This window comes from Panthera onca, chromosome B1 (assembly GCF_046562875.1).
Source record: "Panthera onca isolate mPanOnc1 chromosome B1, mPanOnc1 haplotype 2, whole genome shotgun sequence".
Lineage (NCBI taxonomy): Eukaryota > Metazoa > Chordata > Mammalia > Carnivora > Felidae > Panthera > Panthera onca.
In genome coordinates, this window is record NC_138342.1 from 120,371,364 (window position 1) to 120,386,167 (window position 14,804).

General features: G+C 41.4%; 1 protein-coding gene across 2 annotated transcripts in view; it reads left to right on the plus strand.

The window, feature by feature from the left end:
* Positions 1 to 1,314: 1,314 nt before the first annotated feature.
* Positions 1,315 to 14,804, plus strand: part of IL15 (interleukin 15) — a 79,163-nt gene continuing 65,673 nt past the window's right edge. Inside the window, exon 1 of one of the 2 annotated variants that reach the window (XM_060654108.3) lies at positions 1,315 to 1,926. The gene's annotated coding sequence lies outside the window, so the exon portion shown is untranslated. Of the gene's footprint in view, positions 1,927 to 1,983; positions 2,478 to 14,804 lie in introns of those variants that run through there. The other variant, XM_060654110.3, reaches the window with a different exon arrangement.

Here is a 14,804-nt window from a genome sequence, read left to right on the forward strand (position 1 = left end):
TACTCAGATTATACTTTAAAACTCAGGTTTATGAAGAAAATCCCCATCAGTTTTCCAGAGCATTGTGAAAACCTCTCTAGTAGCTCATGGTGGTCACATGTTCAAAGTGTGCTTTTGGACATTGATGCCCCTTAGCCCTGTGGGCAGCTGGAGCCCATAGGCTAGTAAGCCCTAGCTAAGAGCAGCTTTCTCCAGTGCTCCCGGGCAGCCGGATCACAGCAAGTTCTGAGATGGGAGGTGTCCTCTGGCAGCAATGATATCTGGCTCTGTGTGGCCATGAGATGTCATACCGTCTGGACATCTATTGCAGCTCCCAGCTGCAGAGTACACAGCATCCGTAAGTGTGCTAAAGGACGTATGACAGGAGCCCACTTCGCAGGAGCCCAAGAAGCTCTGCTTCAGTCCAAGTTGACGGTAGGACACAGATCCGCTTCTCCATTCCTAATCTGCATATTCGTGTTTACACATAGTGTCCGCCTTTTGTGGCCACCATCTTTGTTACAGAATCCAATCCCATGGCAGGCCTGCTCTCACAATGAATGCCCATTCTGCAAATTAGAGCTTCAGCAATTGCTATGAAAAAGTCTGATTCGATTTGAGATCCTTGGCATTCTTACAAGAAAATTCAACACTACATTGTCTCGGACAGAAAAGAATGCTCAATTTCTTTAACTATCATTTACAACTATGGTAAATTTTTGAATTGTTAAAATGGTCTTTACATGTTTATATATCACTTATTTTGTTGATAGTGACTATCTGCAGATGAACTTTTTCATAAAAATGAATTTTTTTTTACGTGGAATTTTATGCACATTTAATATTTAAGTCACTTCTAATATATTTCTATTTTTTAAAAACATATACTCAATTGTAAAGGAAAGATGGTTAAGTGTTTATTAAACTCCAGGAGCCATATCCTTTTTTTCTGTGACATGACTGGAAAATTTGGGGAAGCACTTTTTATTAGGGATTTTCGGTAATTCAAATGTGTTCAAGGTTTTCTCCAAAGTGTTTCCAAAACTGGGCAGGAGGTCTTTTCTGATGACTCTGTGTAGCATAAAGATCACTCAGCTTCAGAGAACCTAGTCCCTTCCTTCCACTGTAAAATATTATAATAACATTTCACACGGTCCTATTTGATGGGACCATGTGCAGTGTAAGACTAGACTGGAAAAGTAATTTACAGGCTGGCTCATTCCTTCCTTCAATTCCTTCCCAATTCCTTGGGAGTTTACCCAAACTCCCTAGTCATCCAGGTGTCTTACTCCGTTCTCTCCAACAAAACTTCAGAGGCTTCCTTCTTACAGCCTGCGCCGCGCGGGTTGAGGGGCTGGTCTGGAATAGTCGCCCAACTCGCTCCTACACGTTTTCCCCTCGCCTGTGGGCCACTTGGGTGCACGCCACGCGCCCAGGTCTCCAGGCTTCTCTGCGGAAGCCTCCTGCGCCAAGCTAGGCTGGGTGGGTGCGGCGGGTGGTCTCCGTCTCTGAGATTTCTCGCTTTCCCTGCAGGTGCCCCAGAAAGTAAAGGACGAAATCGGGGGCAGGCGCTCCCTGCCTTCGTCCAAGCTCTCCCTCCAGGTTCTGCGCCCCAGGACTGGGCAGTGGCAGAAACCTGCGGGGCGTCCCAGCCCTGGGGGCGTGGAGCCGCAACACCTGGGCAATCGTTCAGGGGCTGCGGCCATCCCGCCCCTCCCCCAGCCTCCTCTGAAGATGTTTATCTTGCCCTCTGCTCCTTGCTCTTTTCTCTTTCACTTTTCTTTTCGCTGAGGGTTGGGACTCCCTGGGTTCAGGGCGCCCAGGGGAACCCCAGCTGACTCGCTCTTTGTAGTCGAAGCCCAACGCCAGGGCAGGGAGCCGGGTGGCAGTTCCTGTCCGGCTGCGCCGCTCGCCGCCCCCCAGCCCTACAGCCGGGACTCGATGGAGGTACAGAGTTCTGCTTCTCCGCCTGTGGGGGGGGGGAAGGTGGTGGTGGTTGAAAGGTCGATGGAATTTTCCCCGAAAGTCTACGCCTCGGGCCTCTCCCAGCTCCGGGCGGACCTACCCATTTCCCCCCACCAGCTGCGGACCGGGCCGCCCCGCCCTCTCACGGGGAACACTTAACCGCGACTTCAGTTTTCCGTTGCACTACGTGCAGAGGTTTTCCCCCTTCTGACCCTTTATTCCTCCCGTGGGCTCTCCTCGCCATCCTCTGCTCCCAGAGGAACGCAGATTGGGAACGCAGATTGCTGGTCCGCTTGCGGTTCCCGCGCGGCTCCTCCGTGCGCTTGGCTTTTTCGGTGCTGCAGGCAGCGGGTCAGCGGGAGGCAGCGCCCGGCGCCGGTGTCTCCTCTCCGCTAACTCCGCAGCTGACCCGCGGAGAGCGAGGGACGTGCGCCTGCCTCCCGCCCCAGGCTGCCGGTTTCGGAGAAGACGCGGTCTGGCAGCACTGAGCGCGGAGTTCTGCACCTAACTGACCTCAGAGAGTTCGAAGAAAGGTACCGCAGCTCCCCGCTTCTTCCCTGCCCCCTCCCACACTCCTTGCGGGTCAGCTCAAATGTGTCTAGGACCCTGCGGGTGGGTCTCTCCCTTTGCTTGCAAAATCAAGTCACCCTCCCCTTCTTTGATCAGGAGGACACTTGTCGTCCTTGGGAGAGGAACTTGCAGAAATGGTTACTGATGGGCACTCAGGCCTGGGTCTATGTTATTAGTTCCAGCCTTGATCAAGCCACTCATCTCTTAGAAAAGCAGTATTAGAAACTTGGAAGAGACACAGGAGACTTAAACTTGCAGTAAAATCCTTATTCAAGATGGATTTAAATGAAAGTCCAGTTGATTTTTTTCCATTGTTACTGAGACTGCATTTTGCGAATGTTTACAATTCATTTTAATTGAACTATGAAATTCCGTGCGTTGAAGACTTTGATAACGTCAGCGTATCCATAAAGCAAGAGGATTCTTAAAGGATGCTTATAACAGATTCTTAAACAGGATGTGTCAGAAGTTTCAGAACTGGAAGTAAAGTGGTTTTCGCTAGCTATTTTTCCATTATGTTTTTAAAAGTACTTTCTAATGTTATGGCAAGGGGCATGCCATCTACCTGTAACTGATGGGCTCCCTCATCTTGTCAGTGTGCCTAAAATAAAAAGGTTTTATTGACTTGATTGAATGAACAGATAAGGTCCGGGTGATCGTGGCCTTCAGCAGTGCAGTGGCTGTGTGGTGGACTATTCCACTGAAAGCATCAAGGTACAATATGGATCAAATTTTAAACTACGGTTCTTTTATTGAAAAGCAGTGTGATGGGCATGGTAGGCAGAGGAAGGAGGCACAAAGGAAAAAGCATAAAGATATATAAAAGATATAAATATATCATTATTTATATAAAGATATATAAAAGAAGGAACTGAAGGAAAAGCAATAGCCTTCTTAGACTTAAAAAGCGATGAAGAATTTAAAATTTTACATGATCAAGTTAAGATATCTCAGAAAGTTCTAAAGGTTTGTTGTGATTCTGTTTTAAGGTCACATTCTTACATCTCTCCCTCTGTTTCCTCCTCTCAAAATTTTAGTCATACTCAGAATGGCCTTTTCCTGCAGTATCATCTGCTCTGTGACAGAGTGACACAGAGGAGTTAGGTTAGTCACTGGGCCTGAATCTCTAGTAGGCAGTGTTCCTATACTTTGATTTTTAATTGTTTGTCTGCCTGTCTGCCTGTCTGTCTGTCTATCTATCTATCTATCTATCTATCATCTCTCTCTCTCTCTCTCTCCCTCTCTCTCTCTATATATATTAAGTAAGCTCTGCACCCAATGTGGGGCTTGCAGTCACATCCTTGAGATCAAGAGTCGCATGCTCTGTGGACTGAGCCAGCCAGATGCTCCTTCCCATACTTTGGTTCACTATTCTCTGCCGATTTGGAGTGGCAGCTCTAGAACCTGGTTTGAAGCTGTTGTCCTGGAGTTTGGAACTTTACTGCAGATTATTGGGGGACTTAAGAAGAACAATTTGATGATTTTCTTTTCATCAATGAGATTTGTATATAAATGTCAACAGCTATATTGCAAGACACAATATTTGTCAATGAAATACAAGTTTATAATGTTTTTTGGAGGATGGGGAAAATCTGTGGTTTAACGTTTATTGGAATAGAGTTCGATAATTGAAGGATTTTAAACCCTAGAAGGTTCTCCATCTCAGGTTTGCTGGCTCTGAGTAGATTTCAGGAAGGATGTGAATGAAGCCCTGAAATGTTGTATGTAAGTGGATTTTTCTGAAGAAAATATCCACAACTCTAATTAGGTTTTCAAATGTCTCTTGGACCCCAAATAGTTTTTAAAACATTTTAAAACTTAGAAAACTGTCCTTTTTTTCATTTCTCTCTTAGAGTTGACTGTTAAGTTTGTTCATTAGATAACTATTCTTTTGAAGGTTAGTTAATGATAATACAGACAGTGCTGTCTTTTGGCCAGCAACTTGAATTATGGGAAATAATATGAATCATAGCTAATACTTGTTGAGTTCTTAGTATGTACCGGACATTGTTCCGAGTATGTATGTATTTTTAAAAATCATCATGATAAACTTAGGTGGTGGTACGGACTGTGTTATATAGCCGAGAAAATGGAAGCATAGGGTAATTAAATAACTTTCCCAAAGTCACAGAGCTAGTTAAGTGGTAGAGCTGGGATTTGAACCTGGACAGATTTCAGATCACTGGTGTTTATGAAGGATGATATTTCCAGAGAAGTATTTCCCACAATTTGTCAGTGACAACTATCTACTACTTCATTTTGATGCAGTTTTATGATAGAAGGTTGGTTTTCAAGTAATACTGCTTATACAGTACTTGCATGATTGACTTCATTAATTATACATTTATTATATTATTATACATAGATAGATAGATAGATAGATAGATAGATAGATAGATAGACAGGCAGATTAGCCTTATGATCAAATAATATTCGCATGAGTATTTATTTGTGTTTGGTTCCTTGGAGAAATTTCTCTTACGGTTCCTGAATGAAAACATTTGTTTAATTTGCATCAGTTTTTGCTGATAGAGCATGACATAGGTACAGGTGGATTGATCAGTGTGTGAATCTATCGATCTAACTATTCATTCATCCATCCAAGTAGAAAGGTGGGATTCGTGGAGAGATCAGAACAGAAGCCTTTCCCAATTATATCACAACCGAGGTGGTGTAGTCAACTATTTAAGAAGCCTTTTCACAGGCTCCAATGGTATGAGAGTTGGCAAGAAGCCAGCTTCTTTCCTTAGCTCAGTATTAGCTCTTAGATTTACTTACTCAGTGATTGCAGATTACCACGTGAGGCTTTTGAGGTTGAACAATGCTTAAGTGCTTGCTGCTCTCCTATTTGAATGGATTGAATGGAAAAATTCCATAGGGGCGTTGAGAGAACATGTGTGGTTTTAGCTAGTACTGCGATGTATTTACTACTAGCTATTTAATGGTGAGTTTTACTAATTAACTATTAGTAATTATATTAATTACTATTTATCACTTCACTTTTTTTTCAAGTTACATTCAGTGTTGGAATGAAAAATAAATAAGAGGCTGTTTGATCTCATTTTAATTCAGCAGTGTTATTCATATATGTTTTATGTCTGGAGGCAGGGCATATGTATACATATATTTTTCAGTGTTTTATTCCAGAGTCCAGTAGTGTCTTGCAGGTCATCTTTGGAAGGACCAAAATATACGTAGATCTGCTATCTATCTATCTATCTATCTATGTATCTATCTATCTCCATGTATATTTTGTATATAGACTACATAAATATGGATTAAAAAAGTCTGAATGCCTGTTAGCTGATCATGTTCTAAGAATACATAGTTGATTGTTTTCCAAATACTAAGGTTTCTCCAAGTGCTAACAGGGTGCAGAGGGGATCAGGAGAGTGACGACCGTATTTTGTTAAATAGAGGAATTGAAACTGAAAATGATCCTACAACAAGAAAATATGATCGGTTGTAAGGTTGGTGGGGGGAGGCTCTACTCATCAGAGTGACATAGGAAAGCAGCCCTGTGGCACATGCCATGATCCCTTGTATCATTTCACTCTCACTGGGCATTTCGTTCATGTACCTTCTAATAGAAACTCGAGAAATGAAATACTCCTTGTGCACTGTTAGCACTGACCCCAGTTATTCTTTAACTGAACATTTTATAGGTAGAAACTTTACAGTATATTTTCCCCTCTTATTTTCTCCTTGTACATATCAACAACAAAAAGTATATGTTTAAAAGTTTTAAAATAATTTTGTTAAAATTATTCTTTATGTTATTGTAAAGATCATTAGTACACAGGTAACCAGAGTAATTCATTTGAGTTTTGGTAATTATGAGGCATAAAACTATATTGTATCATAAGATGTGTATCATAAATGTAGACCTGGGTGGTGTTGATATCAATGCTTTGATTAAGGCAGGTTTCTCTAATACCAGTTTTTCAAATTGCCCCTTTATTTGGCACCCTGGAGAGGCAAGGCACATGGTAAGATTCTGAATGGGAGAGTGATGTGCCTTTCTTTGGTAAAATGGGTGGAGGGTAATTATGAAAGGGGAAGTGGGAAAGGAGAACTTGCCAGAAAATGCTTGCCGTCAGCACATTTCAGGCATATTGCTTATAAAAAGGGGTCCCTTTGTAAATAGTGGATCTGGAAATTGGTTCCGTTAGAACTCTCTATACCCTTACAGACCTTGGACAGCTATGGGGTTCCCCATGGGTGCCTGTTCTTCCCTTTGAAGATCTCAGTTTGCTCTGGTTCAACCTGTTGCCCGCCCTGCCCCTATGCTTGGTTTCTGGATTGCCATGGCCCATTGTGCTTAAGCAATAGTGTGTGTTTTTGTCGAGGGGTGGGGTGGGGGGGAATGGTAAAGAACTGGCAGCTGCAGAGGCTTCCCACTGAGAGCAGTGTTGGGGGGCAGGAATAGGTTCTAGCCCTGCTTGGGGTCTTAGATAGCCTTCCCAGTCTGGGCTCCTCTTCCATGCAGTTCTAGACACACTTCTCTATACTCTAGACCACCCTTGCTATTCCTGCTCACTTTTTGTCATTCTTCCTGCCTCCTGCTCAAAGCCTCCAATCTCCACAATTTCTGAAACCCCTTCTACTGCCCAGGTAGAGTTATTTTCTCCTTATATTTCTCCTTATATGCTGTAATAGCTTTTGTCTCTGTAAATTCATCTTGTTATGTGTCTCTACAGTTATATTTTGAATAAAGACATAAAAGTGTGAGCCCAGCCAAAGGTTGTTCACATGACTGGTTTGTATCGACTTCAATGAGAGATCATTCAACAATCTAAGAAGTAATAAGAGGAATGTAAAACAGGTAGGAAATATAGCAAAAAACCAATGTTGGAGTATTATAATAAAAACAGTACTTGGGGAAAATTAGTCTGGGGTAGGATTTATTGAAGAAAAAATAATTAGAGGTAAGGAAATGAGCCAGAAATCCATGGCAGTCCTTCAGATATACAGTCTTATTCCTATTATCTGCTAAGGGATATAGCTATAGCAATTCATTCCTTCTCTCTATCATCAATTTTTGTCTCTCTCTAATGGGTCTTTCCCATGAATGTAATTTCTCCCATAAACAGCAACAACAAACAACTCTCTTTGGCTTCGTGTTTCTCTCCAGCTGCCACCTGGTTTTTAGGTCTCCATTTTATAGGAAAGCTCTGAAAGTCAATTCTACTTTCTGTCTCCAATTTCTCTCTTCTCATTCTCTCTTGAACCAGGCAGCCTGTCATTCCTACTGCTCCATAAAACTGTATCATTAGAGATACCCAGACACCCCCCCCCCCATGTTAAATCCGTGGTTAGGGCTGGGTTCTCTTTCAGCAGGACCTGAGTTCTTCATTTTTGCTTCCAGACAGTCCTGCTCTCTTCATTGTCCTCTGCCTCCCCATCATCCATTTCAGGATGATGACCTGGACCCACAAAATGACATTTCAGGACCCACAAAATAAATAAACAGAAACACCCAGAACCCACTGGCTTGACAAATAGTAATTTGTTATTTGTCATGATTCTGCAATCTGAGCTACATTCAACTTGTTGGAGATGAAACATCCCAGAAGATTTCTTCATTCCTGTGTCTGGCACCTCAGCTGGGCTGACTGGAAAGTTGAAGACCCCTCCTTTGAGTCATTCTTCCTTTTCCATGAGAAATAGCTCTTGTCAGCACTTGGGTAGACTGCTTCCAGCTTTGAGTTCGGGATCTAGGGATCTTCTGTGTCCTCCTTTTCGTTTACCTGGTGGTGAGTTATTTTAGTACAATTTTCTCATAAACCTTGAGGCCTTCCTATACATTTTATTGAGGTTCATTCCATTATGGAAAACTTATGTACCCAAGACTTTTACGACAGGCTCCTCTTTACTTCGGCTGCAAATCCGAATGCTGTAGGAGAGACCCTTACTGTTTTAGAAACCCTTTGGAGAGCATCTGGGTGTCTCAGTCAGTTAAGCGTCAGACTTTGGCTCAGGTCATGATCTTGTGGTTCGTGGGTTTGAGCCCCACGTCAGGCTCTGTGCTGGCAGCTCAGAGCCTGGAACCTGCTTCGGATTCTGTGTCTCTCCATCTCTCTCTGCCCCTCCCCCACCTTGCGCTCTGTCTCTGTCTGTGTCTCACACAAAAATAAAAAATAAGTGTTAAAAAAAAAAAAAAAAAGAAGAAGTCCTTTGTCCTGCTGAGTCTCTGAGGCTCTGCCTTAATGTGAGGTCTTAATGAGGCATCTTCCAGCCGCATGCTTGATTTGATCTTTAACCTGAGAGCACATTGTACTAATACTTGGCTTTGAACTTTGTCCTAAGACTGCTTCTTTCTTTGAGCATCTTCTGCTGTCTGGAGAGGCAAGAATGACAAAAAGTTTAATTTTCTTTTTTTTTTTTTTTTAATTTTCTTTTTTTAAATATTTATTTATTTTTGAGACAGGGAGAGATAGCATGAACGGGGGAGGGTCAGAGAGAGAGAGGGAGACACAGAATCTGAAACAGGCTCCAGGCTCTGAGCTGTCAACACAGAGCCCGATGCGGGGCTCGAACTCACGGACCGCAAGATCATGACCTGAGCCGAAGTCGGATGCTTAACCGACTGAGCCACCCAGGCGCCCCAAAAAGTTTTATTTTCTAACCTAGCAAGTCCTGTGTTGAATGATTCCCTCTAACTTCTACTTGAACACTTCAGTTCATCTTTCTCTTCCCGTAATTAATTCTAGGCAGCTGAATGAAGCCAGTTATCACATTCAGAAATCTCCTTAGGTAGGCCCACACGCTCATGAGGTATGTTTTCATTCTTCCATATTGTTGCAGTGTTGCCAAACATTCTGCCACTACGTAATATGAGTTGCCTCTGTCTGGCCTCCAGGAAGAAGTTCATCAATGCCTTTCTGGCCTTCACTGTGTCCTTGATACTCTTCAGGTGTCTACACATCACCCGGTCTCATCCCAATTTTAGTGTCAGGTTTTCATTGCTATACAATAAACTCCAAAATTTAGAATCATTTTATTTGTTCAAGGTTTTGAGTTTAGAAATTTGGACAGGACACAGTGACAATGACTTGTCTCTACTCCACAATGTCTGTGGTCTCAGTTGATTTGATTCCATTTGTCCAAGGACTATCGGAGATGGTTCAAGACATTGAATCTGGCTGTTGGCTGGGTTCCTTCATTCTCTTCCACTTGGCCTTTTCACATGGCGAGATTGGGCCTTCTTCTGGCATGATGGTCTCAGGGTTGTCAGACTCCTTCCATAGTGTCCAGGGCCATAAAAGAGGAGGTGGGAGCTGCAAATCCTCTTAAGGCCTGGGTACGGAATTCCCATACTTTATGTTTGCTTCATCGGTCAGAATGAAACAGTCAGAAGCCCATCCCAGATTCAGTGGGAGAGGACACAGACTCTGCCTCTTGCTGGGTAACTTGTCATGCTTGTTCACGAAAGGAAGGCAGTGATGACAGCATCCATCTTTGGAGATTATCAGCTGCACGTTGTGATTTTATTTTTAGTCTATTTATTTTTGAGAGAGGGAGAGCATGAGAGGGGGAGGTGCAGAGAGAGAGAGAGAGACAGAAGATCTGAAACAGGCTCCGTGCTGACAGCAGAAAGCCCGATGTGGGGCCTGAACTCAAGAATTGTGAGATAATGACTGGAGCCTAAGTCTGATGCTTAACCTACTGAGCCACCCAGGTACCCTCATTGTGATTCTGTTAAAACATTAATTAGGTCATGCTACTCTATTCAAAACCACTATTGCCTTCTCATCTCACTTCTCTAAAAGCCAAATTCTGTTACAATGGTCAGTAAGGCCCTAAGTGATTTGTATCTCTGTTACCTCCTCTACTATTATTCCTTTAGCTCACTGTTTCAGTCACACTGACAGTCTTTCTTTTTTTTTTTTTTTTCAATATATGAAATTTATTGTCACACCATTCACAAAAATAAACTCTTTCTACTCAGCACCCATACTGCACTGCTCTTATCTAAGAGTCTTTGAACTTGCTGTTCCCCTTCTTAGACTGCTGTTATCTCAGATATAGCCCACTCCCTTACTTCACTGGTTTAGTTCAATATCCCATTTGCAGTGAGGTTTTCCCTAACCCATGTACTTCCTGTGGCACTCCCACCAGCACTGTGCTTAAACTCTTTTCCATGTACCTATAACTATAAACTAAGGTTTATAGTACTTTATCCCAAACTCTTAGGGTCAGATGTGTTTGGAGTTCAGATTTTTTTCAGTTTTTGGAAAGGTAACTGTTATGGACTGAATTGAATGTCCCTGCGCCCCTTCCCCCCCCCCCCCCCCCACTACTTCCAAACTCCCATGCAAGAGAGGCTTACCCTCTTAGAAACTTTCAGACAGGCAGTATAGTGTCATTAACTGTAGTCACCAGGCTGTACATTGCATTCCCATGGCATGTTTATTTTATAACGGGAAGCTTGTACCTTTTGACGCCTTGTATCCATTTCACCCACCCACCAAGCCCCTGCTTCTGGCAACCACCAATCTATTTTCTGTAGCTGTGAGTTCATTTTGTAAATATACCAGTCTTTAAAGAGTCACTTTCTCTGTGAAATTCTCCAGGCAAAACCCCAACATTACTTCCCCTCTAGCCACCTCCTCCCCCCCGGAAATATTGACTACATTTTCTCCTTTGTTCTGTCCTCTCCCTATGGATAGCTCTCTAATTGTATCTGCGACGTTTTATCATTATTGACTTGTGTTTGTATTGACTCTCCTCTTGAATAAATGATGAAGATGGGACAAAGGATGACAAGAACTGTGATCATGGAGTTGGAAGGGCTGGAGTTTGGGAAACACCGTATTTATAAAATTACTCCCTCAATAAAAACGGGCACATAGTAAACCTTTAATAATGTTATTTTTCTTGTCAATAATCTATCACAGGGGGGCCTGGGTGGCTCAGTCAGTTAAGCGTCCGACTTCGGCTCAGGTCGTGATCTCATGGTCCCTGAGTTCAGCCCCACGTCGGGCTCTGTGCTGACAGCTCAGAACCTGGAGCCTGCTTCAGATTCTTTGTCTCCCTCTCTCTCTGCCCCTCCCCCACTTGTGGTCTGTCTGTCTCTCTCCCAAAAATAAACATTAAAAAATTAAAAATAATAATCTATCACATATTGCTGAGGGGTCAAGTGATAGTAAGTTTTTGAGAAAAGGAGTTTGACCAGATTTGACTAGAAATACCTCACCAGTGATCATCACAGAGCTGTTGGAAAACCACTCCCAGCAGACTCCTTATTGTCAAGGTCAGGAGGGGAAATAGAATTTCCCGAGGATCTAATTTGGGCCAGGCTACTGATAAAATCCTTACATTCATTTTTAGGATGATGCTTATGAACTTTATAGATTAGAATGAACCTTTTTAGAACTAAAACAAAGAAAGGGAGGGGCTGTTTAATATTTTGTGACCGTTTTTATTGAGGGAGTAATTTTATAAGTGCAAAGCAAATGCTTCAACAAATGAAATGAAACAAGATACACCCTATTCTCTAAATTTCTTCAAATAAAATTTTTTTTAACTTTCTTAATTTTTTTTTGCCAAATATTTTGAAAAAAAAATGATTTCCAAGTACAAAAAAGATGAGAAAATTTTTGTAAAAATATTAGGATGGTTAATATTTAACTTATTTAGTGCTCCTTTTCCCAAGAATCCTAGGAAACAAATATATAGTTATAACAGCTTTATGATGTCACTTGAAAATTTGCAGTAACCCCAAATGGCAACATTTTAAGGATCTATATCGTATACCTTTAGACTCTACTCCTGGGAAGCAAGATCCTCTTTTCATTATTTCGTGAAGGACGTCTAAAAGTTCAGACGTGTGGTTTTATGATGGCTCATTTAGATTGATATTGAGGTATTTCTCCTCTAAACTTTGACCTTTCTTAATTCAAGATGCATTACTCTCAGCCTCTGCAGTTTATAAAGTATTGGCTTCCATGCTATGGTTGTCAATCAGGCCGATGAACAACGGACCATAAACCTTCCTAAAAATACAAATATTTATTGAACATTTTCTCAGTGCATGGCTCAGTGCCAAGTGCTCTGAGGGATAAAAAGCTGAACTGAACATGATTCCTTTCAGGAACTTGTTATCTACTGGAGAAATGAATATTGGTATATGAATAGCTGGGTCATCCATGTATGGTTGTACTAAACAGCTGTCCATTCTCCAAACATGTTTTCTGTCATCACTAAGCATGTGGATATGTGTGTCTCCCCTCCAGAGTGCATTATTCCATCCATTCTTTTCCCTCTCCCCTTTCTCCTGATTCACCCACCTGGTCCAGAGGTCTCAGTTTGGTATTGTTTTTTTTGAGGATATTTTCCTAAATTTCCAAGATTGGATTAGGTATCTCTTGTTCTTAACTTTATTCAGTAAATATTTCAATAGCTAACATTTATTGTTGGCCATGTGCCAAGCACTTTAACTTGTGGAACCCTCATAAACTACCGGAGGTGCTTTTCCAGCTACTCTTCAGATGACTCAGAGGCACCAAGACCCTGTGCCCAAGGTCCTCAGTTAAGTCTGTCTCCAGAGCCTGTACCCTTCACCTAGTCTGCTACCTCACTGGAAGAACTAAGAAGAGGCATGAAGATTAAAAGGGAGGAGGTAAAATTATCTTTATTTATAAATGAAAGCCATGAAAATTAACCAGCTATGAAAACTAATAAGCAAGTTCATCAAGACTGTCGGAGTAACAAAGCCTCAGCAGCATTTTTTAATATTAAATAAAATATTAGCTAACGTAAGAGTAAAACACAGTGCTACTGCCCCTGCCAGGAGACACTCTTATCTTAATCAAATGGAATTTACCTATAGATCGTATGGATGGTCCAATATTAGAAACCCTATTAATATAATCCTAATGGATGCATGCAGAAAAAGTTTTATCAAACTTTTGAGTACGAGTTTCGTAAGATTAAATGGGATCTTCCAAATGGGTAAATGAATGAATGATTTTTGCAAAATAATCTCTAGTAAACATCATACTTAATACAGAACTATGCTAAAAAAGCATTTTCTTTAGTTTTGGAGAATGATGACAGTGTCAGTAAGAGTGCAACTATTGAGCAGAGTAAATAGAATAAATAAAAAAAAACAAAGTAAATAAAAAAAACAAAGATAACAGCTGCTTATTTTTACTGAGTACTTAATGTGTAAGCAGTATTCTAAGTGCTTTGTAAGTTTTGCTTTATTTAAACAATAGTAAATGTCAAATTTTTACTTACCTTTACTTCCTATATCATTTTGCTTCCTCCAAAAATTACTTCAAACAGGCTGCAAAGGGCAAATTTTTCTGAGGTCTTATGTGCCTGTGAATATACTAATTTTTCCCAGATGTAAATAATGGCTTGCCCAGATACTTAATTCTAGGTACAAGGTTAGTTTTCTTCAGCATTTAAAAAAAATTTTTTTTAATGCTTATTCATTTTTGAGAGGCAGAGAGAGACAGACCGTGAGTGGGGGAGGGGCAGAAATAGGGGTAGACACAGAATGAGAAGCAAGCTCCAGACTCCGAGCTGTCAGCACAGAACCTGATGCGGGGCTGGAACTCACAAACCCTGCAATCATGACATGAGCCGAAGTCGGGCACTTACCTGACGGAGCCACTCGGGCACCCCTATTTTTCTTCAGCATTGTGGGGACTCTGCTCCATTATCTTCTTGTATCTGTTGTTTCTTTCAAGAAGCCTGATGTCACTGTGACCTTTGTCTGTTTTCACTCTAATGAATATTGTTGAAGTTTCTCTTTGGCGTGAATTTTTTTTTTTTTTTAATTCCAGTGTAGTTAATATACAGTGCTGTATTAGTTTCCAATGTACAGTATAATGATTCAATAGTTCTATATATGACTCAGTGCTTATCATGGTAAATGTACACTTAATCCTCTTCGCCTGTTTCAGCAATCTCCCCACCTACCTCCCCTCTGGTAGCCATCTGTTTGTTCTCTATAGTTAAGAGTCTGTTTTTTTTGTTTGTTTGTTTGTCTCTTTTTTCTTTGTTTTGTTTCTTAAACTCCACCTATGAGTGAAATCAAATGGTATTTATCTTTCTTTGACTGACATATTTTACTTAGCATTATACTCTCTAGATCCATCTATATTGTTGCAAATGGAAGATTTCATTCTTTTTTACGGCTGAGTAATATTCTGTTGTAAATATACCACATCTTCTTTATCCATTCATCTATATAAATGGACTCGGGTTGCTTCCATAATTTGGCTATTGTAAATAACGCTGCAGTAAATATAGGGGTGCGTATATCTTTCCAAATT